Source organism: Colias philodice, chromosome 1 (genome assembly GCF_061535455.1).
Source record: "Colias philodice isolate Cphi_HAF_F1 chromosome 1, ilColPhil1 Martin Lab GWU primary, whole genome shotgun sequence".
Taxonomy (NCBI): Eukaryota; Metazoa; Arthropoda; class Insecta; order Lepidoptera; family Pieridae; genus Colias; species Colias philodice.
The window spans coordinates 12742379-12754830 of NC_143086.1; the positions used below are offsets into that span (position 1 = coordinate 12742379).

The following is a 12452-nucleotide window of genomic DNA, read 5'->3' on the forward strand; positions in this document are numbered from 1 at the left end:
CTTCCGCCCGCGACTCCGTCCGCGCGGATGTGGGTCTTCGCGTGGATGGTTTATTTCTCCATTTTGAGTAACTCTGACAATAACATCTTATAAATGTCTATTGGACCCAAATACGGCTAGGCCTATAATAATACCCAACGTGTGTTCGCGGTTCTACAGAACAACGTCTATGGATAAAACTGAAAAATTAAGATTATTTTTTTTCTACGTCTTTTTCCAGGATAAAAAGTATCCTATTTTACGCCCAGGATAATAAGGTATAATTATACCAAGTTTCATCGAAATCGAACCGTTAGTTTTCACGTGATGTCTTCACATACAGACAGACAGACAGATAGACAGACAGACAGACAGACAGACAAAAATTTTTTTAATCACATATCGATATCGGTATCGATCCAGTAACACCCCCTGCTATTTATTTTTTCAATATTTTCAATGTACAGAATTGACCCTTCTACAGATTTATTATATGTATAGATTACATTCCATATATAATAAAAAAAATCCCTAGAATGCAATTTATGTACTGAATGCTATTTTATTTAAATCTCAATTAAAATGTTATTCAATGCCTTCTTGGCACCCACTTAAATCACCGCTACTTGAATAAAAACTTATTCGTAATAAACACAAGAAGAAAATTATGCTGCATAATGCATATTATATTAAGAAAAATGTAGACTTCGAATTCATTCGATCTTGTTATTTCTCAAATAGTAAAAAACGTGAACATTGAAAAAGAAATATTAGTTACGGTTTCTATAAATTATAAATAATAAAAGCTTCTGCCATAAGCTCTATGTTGAGATCTTATTAGGTACCTACTAACAGTTGCGTACGAACCGTAGCCAAGAGCCATTTCGTCAAACAAAACCTTTTAACGGCATCGAATTCGTAGCATCGTTTTAGGAGTTTTAGGAGGACACACAGAAATACACGTTTTATTCAAAACTAGCTTCCTCTTGCATTCATCCTCTAAAAAAAACGCATCACAAAATCCGTTGCGTAGTTTTAAAGATTTAAGCATACAAAAGGATATGAACAGAGGAAGCGACTTTGTTTTATACTATGTAGTGATACATTGTTCTAGCATCTGACGTTTTACTTAGAATATGACAAACAACAAAATTGAATGAATAACATTACCAATATTACGCGACTACTGCTATCAATACGTATTCGATAGCAAAGGTTAGCAATTGGTAGACTGAAATCGGAGACGGTCGGAGCGTGCCTCAATCCATTACTCCAGCAAGCGAAATGGGGAGACCATCCATTAACTAATTAACAACCCCCTTCTTCAGATTGTTACGCGCCACGTCTTTGCTTGCTAATTGATCGTTTTATCATAATGTTTTTGAATAAGTCCTAAATACAGCAATGCAGTTTTGTCTAAGTAAGTTGTTTTGGTATTTGTGATAATTATATTTTCTAATACTACTACTGGAAGAAATTTAATTAAGTTTCAGTGAAAACCTCCCCCAAATGTTTGATTTTTTTTCTATAAGTTTATGAGTGTAAAATTAAACTGCATTTTTTTACTCTGTAGATATTATGGCTCGCTTAATATTTAACTTATACATACGAACCTATAAAAAAATTACAAAAATTTAAAATATCATTTAAAAATGGTGACTCAAAGTTCTAAACACATTTTCACAATCACTCGATAATATATAATAACTAGCGGTCCGCCCCGGCTTCGCCCGTGGTACATATGAAAAATAGATGCTGGCCGATTCTCAGACTTACCCGATATGCACAGAAAATTTCATGAGAATCGGTCCACCCGTTTCGGAGGAGTATGCAGACTAACATTGTGACACGAGAATTTTATATATAAGAAGATTATATTAAAGATTATCGAGTGATTTCCATAAAAAGGTGTTTAAATACAAATCAGTTCCAAATCACACCCTCAAAAATATCGGACCGCAAAGCGATGCCACCAAATTAAAAAGTCCAACTAACCCCCGTTGTATCATCGTTGTCTAATGAAGTAATGCGGTGGGGTGCACGGCACGCGACCCCGTTCAAATTATTTTATTATTATAATAAAATGGAGTCAAATGTGTAAATTACGGCGCGTGCCGGTTGATCCCCGTGACAGAGCTAGGTTAATGTGTACTTGCCATGTATGTTTTAATTAAACATCATCACGTGAACTTCGACTTTTTGGCTTCGACTTCTAATGGAGTCAATATGAATCTGTCAAATGCATGTTTAGTTAATGAGTACATTTGAAATTCTGTAACAAATGGAATAAAAGATGGTCTTGAACCTATGTTTTGCCCTTGCTTTGCTATATAATTATTTGAATTAAGCTCAGTATCATCCGATCCTACGCTAAATATGCATTAGTAACTCACCGTATAAGCTGGTCTCCTTAAATTTGTGAACTCTTTAAAAAGTGTAGTAAACTCCATTGACAATTTTCTTGAACAAGATTTGGTGGCGCGTTTTTATGTGTGTGTCTTTCTTCAACCTCTCACTAATCCTATCATAATTTACGTCTAAGCGTGTTACTGATTATGATAGCCTGTACTGTAGTTCAACTGGCCAGGCCATGAAGCAAATATATCCACATCTAATCCATCATTAACAATGATCATTTGGGCCGTTCATAAAACATGACTGTTTCCAAATGATAGACGCAATTGTAAGTTATAGCCGCGTCATAACAGTTAATTTATAAAACGAGCTCCGTGCATTACCTAAAACAGCTCAGCGGTCTCAATAAACATTATAGCCACCTTCATTAATAGCCCGCGGCCGGTCACTACCTCTGTCCTGAGCCCCATCCCCTGCCACCCCAGACCAGGTGTAAAACTGCCCGGTCACGGAAAGACAGACATGCAATGCGGCTAATATGTTTTTATTATTAAAGTCCATCGCATCCTACGTGGGGATGAGCCATGAATATTCATGCTTTGATTTATTTATGGTGTTTAGCTGTGCGGTTACTGTTTGTACAGTTCTTATCGTAAATATCGTTTTTTACCCTTGTTCCGCACAAATGATTGGATCTAATACGTTATATGAAAGCTATTAAGTATAGAAAAAGTTGTTTTCACAGCGTTTTAACAAGAGTTATGATGTAACGCTATCGCCTTTATTAAGATTCCTTTTAATGAATCGTTAAACGTTAGAATAACACTAGAGGAAAAAGCTTTTTAGAATACATTATCTTGTTTCTTGAGCGCTTTTTGTAACATTGTTTTGAAATTATAATATCATTCTAGTCTTAAATTGTATTCTTGGCGCAGCCTAAATCAAGATACTAAATGATTTAGCTTTTTTATTTTATCCAGTAAAACTAATGATAAACTGATGTGCTTTATTTCTTATGAGTCTTTATTCTTTATAATAAAAGTACAAAAGGCATTCACAAAATTTTTAGCTTTTAAGGATGCCCACATCAACTATAGGGCCCCATACAATGATAGGTTAAAGCATTTCAAACTTATTTCTTTGGAAAATCGTCGTCACCTTTTGGATCTTTATACTTTGCATAAAATCGTAAATGGAAATCTAAACACCAATCTTTTAACTTATATTAATTTAACTGTTCCCCGTTCAATCCCACGTTATGCGATAGTTAATACTTTTTCTGCCTCTTCGTCTCGTACAAACTTAAAGAAGTATAGCCCCATGAACAGACTAATGCGTGCTTTCAATAAGATTAATATAAATAATGATGTTGACATCTTTCACGACTCATTTTGGTCTTTCAAGAAAAAAATTATCAAAATTATCTCTACGGACACTGTTACTGAATGACTGTAAAAATGTTATTGAATTCCTACAATTATTTTTGACAATATTGTTTTCACATTGCTCTACATCTAACATTTTTTTTTTCTGTGTATAATTATTTAGATTAAATATTAAATTCAATCCAATTCTCAAGTAATGCTGTATGTACCTATAATTAGTAGCCAATTTAGATTAAGACTTTATGTACGATTATTTATATAATGTTACAAATTGAGTTACTGTTGGTGCATCATAAATAAATAAATAAATAAATAAATAATAAAGCTTTAGACTGTGTAAAGTTAATGACAACACTTATTTTCCTCCTTTTCCTTTAACATGCGTAAAAATTTTAATTTTTTTCATTACATAACTAAAAAACGGCCAAGTGCGAGTCAGACTCGCGCACCGAGGGTTCCGTACAAACCTGCAATTTTTTTTCACGGGTTAAAGGCAATTAGATCTAAGTATTTGATATGAATTTCAACTTGATAGCTCTACGCGTTCATGAGAAAAAAAATGAAATAAGTTTATATTTATTAAAAAATAAATATATATATTTTGTAATGTAACTAAAAATTTAAGGTTTTCGGAATTTTACCTTTATGTGTGATATAACACGTTGCTTCATGCCAAATTTCAAGATTCTAGGTCGACTGGAAGTAACCCTTTAGGTTTTGATTCCCTTGCGAGTACTTGCGAGTTTCAAAATATGCAGCTTAAATTGCTGTTCCTTTGATTGCGTTGACATAGAAGTTTGATTCTGTTACAGCTTAAAGGTATTATAGACCTGAGTATTTGGTATGGATTTCAATTTAATACCTCTACGCGTTTATGAGGAAATGGGTAGCAAGTTTAAAATTATTAAAAAAAAATATTATGTGATGTAACTAAAAATTTATGGTTTTCGTAATTTTTCCTTTATCTATGCTATAAGACGTTGCTTCGCACCAAATTTCAAGATTCTGAGTTCACGGGAAGCACCCTGTAGGTTTTGATTCCCTTGCAAGTGTCGAAAATTTGCGGCATAAACGGCTGTATCTTTTGATTGCGTTGGTTTAGAAGTTTGATTTTTTCACAGCTTCAAGGGACAGTAGACCTGAGTAATTGATATAAATTTCAGCTTCATACCTCCAAGCGTTCCTGAGAAAAAGGGTCTTGACAGACGGACGGACGGACGGACGGACAGACGGACAACAAAGTGATCCTATAAGGGTTCCGTTTTTTCCTTTTGAGGTACGGAACCCTAAAAATTGTATAAAGCCTTTCACAAAATCGTGCTACATATTTTCATCACATGAGTCAAGTGTTTTCTCTGTGAAATCGTTGAAAGCACAAGTGACTAATCGGGGATGTGCGTCAGCCACGCTGGGTCCCAAATGTTGGAAAATTATCTTCATGTTATCTAAGCCTTGTGTTTATTTACAGCTGGCCTTCGTCTATACTCTATAGTATGAATATACAATGTACATACTTAAATACCTAATACGAAAAGGAAAGCTTAATCTATCAGGTTCTTATATATTGTTGAAATACAACTTTTTACCTGCATTATCTGAAGTATAGAGGTATAAAACGAAACTAAAGAAAGACATGAGAAATCATACAATTAAAATATTCCCGAATAAAATAATTTAACCTCATCACAATGAGAATTATATAATCATACATCTCGATATGAGTATTCGCATTCAAAGCTCGTAGCGCTCTTCCACGCTAATATCAAAGAGATTTACTCTAACTCGCAATTTTAAACCATTTACATAACGACATTACGCGGATAATGCAGTTTAAATTATAAAGTGGATATAAACGTATATAAATTATTATATTGCAAAATAATTGTCAGCATGCATTACACTGTAACGCTAACTGACGGCAAAACAACGAAACATTCTACGGCTCCAATAAAACCCTGAGTCAGTACATATACTTACTTCTCAAACTTGTAATAGTGGATATTACTTTGCCTCAGCACATTCTAAACTTACTGAAGGGAAAGATTACATTCGCACGTAAATATTATTTTTATGATTACGTTGAGTTTTTATACAATACGCACACGCATAAAGTCGGGTTATGTTCAACAACTACATACGTTTGATTTGAAATGCTTCATCGTTTAAAAACTACACTATTACCTATCTACTACTTTCTTATACAAGAAATACAAGCCCCCACCACAGAAAACATACCGCTTTATTATATTGCTACATTTAATAGGTACCTAATTCCTAAACATAAAATGTTATAAAATGTGCAAGTATTATGATGGGCGATATATAAATTATATTGAAACTACTAAGCACACCTCCGTTTTTTCAAAGCAATATTGTTTTTACACTGCGTTTACCCGATGAACTAGAAGACCAGGGATGTTTGTAGATTTATTTTTTGTGTGTCAAACGACGCTCGCAACCCCTGTGAATATTTACCGAAAATTATGGGAAAAGTAAACTAGCACTGTTGCGTCTCCTATTTCTGACCGACGCCGAGGGACGCCATGTTAATATAATGTTATTAATGTGACGTGTTTGTTTGCGTTTCGATTCATTAAGCTCTTGACGTTTTGTAACAACGTTCAAGTAATATTCGTGTCTACCTATACTTATAGATTATTAAATATTAAATTAAAGATAGATATAACTATGTACTCGTAAAAACCTATATAGAGTCAGAAGTTTGGTTGTATTTCGGTAAACGATTATTATTAAAACATAACTTTATAAAGCTTTATATAAGCTCACTCAAATAAAGATTACTTTAGAATGAAGTGCGGAAGTAGTTAGATACTGTTAAAGTGTATTTATGTAATAAACTACATAATACAATTTAATGACTGTCAGACGGAGTGCGTAGTAACCGTGTATTAAAAGGACAAGAAATAGATTTTGCGTTTTTAGATGTACCTATGTTTTATTACATAATATGATATGTTGTATCTTAAGTAAGTATATAACAAATAGATAGAATTTGCTTCAATATTAAATTAAATATTCAGAAAATGCTTAACAGCTAACAGCTCAAAGTTCATGATCGTATTTTATACTTAGGTACTTATTACATAACAACAAAAATTCAGGAATCACGAAAGGCCGCTAGCAACAAAAATGTATAAAGATTGCGTCAATTACAATAAATTCAAATGTCTGTACCACGGCGGTCGGTGGGCGGCTCCCTGTATCGATCTCCCGCCCTACCGCCCAAGACCCATGGCTTCCATGACTCGCTGCTATGTGTGCCTTTGCCTTGTAAAATATTATTGCTGTAAGCTACAGCCATGGGACATTACGCCAACGTTATTATATTGGACGGCTGTTTATTTTAATTATGAGTAGGTATTGTTGTGTTATTTGGAACGGCAATAGTAGAACATAAGCACGGGCACATATTATATAATACAGGTTTTGTTTTAGTTTAAACCTTTTTACTTTCTTTCATTCTCTCTCTTCCTCTCTCTGTATATATTTATCAAGGTTATCACGAGTCTTAAAACAGTAATACAATGTTTTAATTTGTTTTATTGAACCTGCAATAAATGTTATAGAAAAATTATATTAAAGTATAGTAGTATAGTATGTACCTTTAAGTTTAATATAATATATTTATATACATTCAACTTAATTATACAACAAAATGAATTAACAGCCGTATACTATGAAAAAACTGGAGTGTTTTAATTTTATTGACTAGAAGTTGTCTTTTGGAATGTGAGAAATTACAACTCTTAAGTTCGAGAATGCCTACATGAATGCAGATAGAAGAAAGCTGAGTTATAGGCCTTACCACTATTTTATGTGTTAAAACATTTGCATCAAAATTATAATCATTAAATCATAGGAATTGTGAATAGACAGTGGATACAATAAATATCATTTCGTGTGTTCACAATCGAAAATATACTAAGCAAGGGAAGCATGGTAAAAGCCCCGATCATTAATCGTGCCGATTACAATCAGATTTTCTCCACAAAATGAAGCTTTCACATAGGTTTAAGCGAGTACGTTTCAACGTCATACGTACACTGCGATTATAAAATTATAAATTTAATGTGGTGAATTATGGGCTTACCTACATCAAAGGAAACTGATGTTTGTGCAGCGAGCGACGTTTGCAAAATCAACTGTACGACTCGGTAATAAGCGACAAATGAATGTTTACAATTGTGCATAATGTTAGCTCTGAAGAATGAGCCTGCGTGGGTGCTTAGTTGAATTATGGAAATGGAGCGTCGGCACGGGCCAATGCAGTGTTCAAACAATGCCTTAACGGGATGCTACACCAATTTTATTCCATGAGAACAATATCATACATAATCACAAATCAATAGGTCTATACGTACTTATTGGAAAAAATATAACTAAATATATCAATGTAAAGTACCATTATTATTTTATTTAGGGCCGATTTTTCAATGCTTGGATAAAACTTATTCGTCGAATAATGTATAAAACTACCATTTTAAAAACGTATTCTAATTGCCCGTATTTGACAGTTTACGTGACATTTTAATATTATCGTGTAATTATTTATTGGACGGATAAGATTTATCCTTGGATCTTGGTTTTATCCAAGCATTGAAAAATCGGCCCTTAATCATGAATACTGAATATTCATATGACATAAAACTGTTCAATTTTAAAAATGAATTCTCAGTCATAGATAAGACCTTCTAGGTACTTATAACTATTTCAAAGGAAAAGCAGTCTTAAAATGTATATAAACAATGGTTATTGTTCCATTTTACTTAGGCTCTATTTCTATGTTGGATCGCTATAGTTGGCAGTCATAAAAGCAAGAGAAAATTGCTTTCATGTATTGCGAGCTGTCACGCGAGCCCGCTGTGATTGGTAGAAAAATGTGGAAATAGAATCGGAAACGTGGAAAGCTTTTCATTCGTTATAAAAGTTTATATACGGATTGCTTGAAAAGGCTTGAACATTATGCGCGTTGCTATGCGGCATTATATGAATTTGTAAACAAAGAAAACGTTATCATAATATGCGTTTCACGCTGTGGTTTCACGAAACAACTTCGATTATTTTCTCTGTTATCTATGAATTGTAATATATGCCAGTGATATGAAGATAAACTAGATTTAATTTTGCATCACGAGTCAGATGACGAAGCAGATTGCTATTGGTCTGAAAGGTTACGCACTGATGGATTAATGGCCACGTCATACTCGCTATCTTTAAAACTACCAATCACAGGAAACATTTCAGTAGGTATATTTTGCATATTTTAATCATTTTTGGGTCCATGATTATTTTCTACCTAAACTCCAAGTGTTATTATAGGTAGGAAATTTTAACATGTTGTTTGCTAACGACTATGTTACCTAAAGGAAAATATTTGGAAACCCTTTCTCTCTTCATCATTCATGTGGTTTATGCAAATGCCAAACACTCAAACACGTTTATAAATACTACATCGGTAGAATAACATCCATATCTCGTATTAATATTTAATTGACATCGTATAGATTCAAGACAATATTTATTATAATTACTGTTTATTTAACTGTTTATAGGCTTTTGTTGACGTTGAAATATGATGCTATTTGACAATATGGTTGGAGCTTACAGTGATTAAGTCTAGGTTTCAGATTACATAGACACGGACAGGTAAAGCTACTGTTTGACCTCTTCTCAGCCATTAGCCTACAGCGCAAAATAATGCACAACTTGCGACAATTAATACGCGAGCTGGCTTCGTGTTGGCGAGATAATATAACATCTTCATAAACTGCTATCAGAATACAACTTGTAAAATTACGGTAGCTGTCTGTTTAAATGGAAGCAACCTTTACTCAGATTGATATTATGGGAATTCTTAACATAGGCTTCGCTATTTAGTATTTATCACATCATACCACGACATACAAAGCCTTACATCATGAAATATATTCTAAATAATTTTCATGTTTTCACAAGAATACATTAATTGACCAATTTTTTTTCAATCTTTGTCTCTATTGATTAAAAATGCCTATCAATAAACATTGCCACTTTATATATAATACTTACTTAACATATTGTATACGTAGATAATATTCTAATTTACAACAAACATTTTCTCAATAACGATAACAAGAGGTTATTACATTATGCGGTAAACACAACATGTATTTAATTAAAATTTTGTTAAAGTTGCCGACATATCTCTGAAGGTATCTTCAACAATTGTCGGTGCCGCGGGAGGTCTTGTCATTTCATAACTTTCTGCTGTGTACGTGAACCAATTCAATGACTTCGTAAACAGGGTAAAGTGAAACGAATTAAACAACCATTGAGCCAAAGAATACACGACTTTAATGTTTCCAAATGTATCTATTTAGTTTTGTATATTTGCTTGGTAAACAAGGTTTTAATAAACATGTTTATCTATAACTAGCTGCTCCGCGCGGTTTCACCCCCGTAGCTCCACTCCTGTTGGCCGTAGCGTGATGTTATATAGCCTATAACCTTCCTCAATAAATGGGCTATCTAACACCGAAAGAATTTTACAAATCGGACCAGTAGTTCCCGAGATTAGCGCGTTCAAACAAACAAACAAACTCTTCAGCTTTATAATATTAGTATAGATTATTTTGTATCGGTATAGAAACAGCTTTAAATTCACTTATAAAATGTATACTTATTAACTTATCCAGCACAACATCAAGGCGCTATTGTGCCAGTTAAAGAACGAAAATAATGAAAGTTTACGCTATCCTATTTGTTGCTACATTTATTCAAAAGCTTTCTGGTGAGAGTTACTTCAGTTTCTTGTTAAACATAAAATTACGGGCAGCGCAGTTACACCCTGTCTCATTATTATCTATCCTAATTATTGCTGGCATAAACATTGGACCTCGTTTAACTCTACCTTTGAGAAACCAGTTACATATATTTAACGTTAATAACCACAATTATTATTGAGTCGAAACGCAAGTGCAAGCTTTTATGGAATCTTAAAACTATGAATGATTAACAATCGGTTTATGCTTTTAATTTATGTTATCTTAATTTTATTAAACAAATATGCTTTAATTGTAATTTAGCAATTTAAAATAAAAAATAAGCTTTTTTAGTTTTCCGGTTAGCTTTTTGTTAAATACTGTTAAACTTCGGAAAAAAGAACTGAAAGAAACTTTATTATAAATTGGACCCTCATAAACATTTTTCTAATACCTTTTTGAAAAGCACCGTGACCTCTCCCAAAACGATTATTCGCTTATCTGTGGACCTCTGGTTGATCTGTAACATGGTTTAATCTGTGCTGCAATTGCCTAAGCTCGTCTAGCCGCGGTGGAGGAGACGCTGGCGCAATCCATTCGCAAAGGTCAGGCGAGGAATTCGCGCGCGGTCCGGTAGTCTTGCGACACCACTCGCAGCAAAGAGGTTCCATTCGGCACCGAAGGGTTACCGATCTCTTGCGAGCGAGTTAGCAGGTTGCACTGTTTCTATCGGCAATTTACTTTGTATTAACTTGGCCGATATTTTACGTGTGTGATTACGGCATTGCTTCACTTCGCTTGTGTTTATTAAATTGCTGTAGTCTAGTGTCTACATTTTATTCTTATTGTCAAAATTGATTTTGTTAATTTGGATAATGCGTTTGGCCTATTGGTTGCCGATATACATACCTACTGTCTTCCATGATTTATAAGTCAACTAAGCAAAAAAGACCTAAAAAATGGGAGCAAAGCAAAAAAACTTATTGACAATCACCGATATGACTAAATATTTCAACCGCGAAAATTACAAAAAACCTGAATACATAAAAAGTTAACGCTAATCCCTTTCAACATTGGTTTATAAAGGCAGTCGGTAATGACGCGTCACCTGCGCTTGCGCCGCGGCGTGGGCCGACCCATTGTATGCTAATGCTAAGCTCGCTCGGAGAAATTGGAAATAGCAAACATGACACCACTATCATCAACAGCATTTTTCCGATCCGATTATGATATGTCGCTTTAATTACGTGTAATTACTGCATCGAGTACTTAGACGTGTTCGTGTATCGAAAAATATACAGAATACACACGTGGTTTTACAGTGTGTATTAAAAAGGATACACATGGTATTGATTTACATATACTTGGTTGCTTGAATCCAACGAGAATTAAATAAAATTACCCGGATAGAAAAATACCAAAATATGCCTTAAATAAAGGTACTTAAAATCTTGTATTTTATCAATTGATATTGCCCGGTAAAGTCAGTATAAAGTTATAATGAAGATGATGTGCAATTTAACCATACCTTAACAGGTGTCTTGTTGTTATTATGCCACTGTAAATGAGCTAAAATGATAAATATGACAATAAATATGTATAGATTTGGTTTTTAAATTAAAGTCACCACAGCCATTTTACAAGTTAGAAGTCTTTTTATGCAAAGCCTCATCCCTCAGGACTTTAGAAGTAAGTAGATGCACATTATAATGAGCCTGTTGACAGTTTTTTTAATAACTGACCCATGCAACTGCAAAAGGAATATTTTTCTCGCTTTTCCAATATTTTTCACTTTCAACAATATTTTGATGCTTTATAATATATTCTATACCTAGTCGTCTCCGGTAAATTGATTATACCTGAGATTTGCGCGTTCAAGCAAACATAGGTACTCTTCAGCTTTATTATTATATTAATTTAATGCATAGGCATATATAGAATTGATACTAAAATTAACAACAACGTTAAAGAC

General features: G+C 33.6%; 1 protein-coding gene across 2 annotated transcripts in view; it reads left to right on the top strand.

Annotated features, from left to right (window-relative positions):
• Positions 1-12452, top strand: part of LOC149491416 (uncharacterized) — a 62216-nt gene that overhangs the window by 42838 nt on the left and 6926 nt on the right. The window lies entirely within an intron of this gene.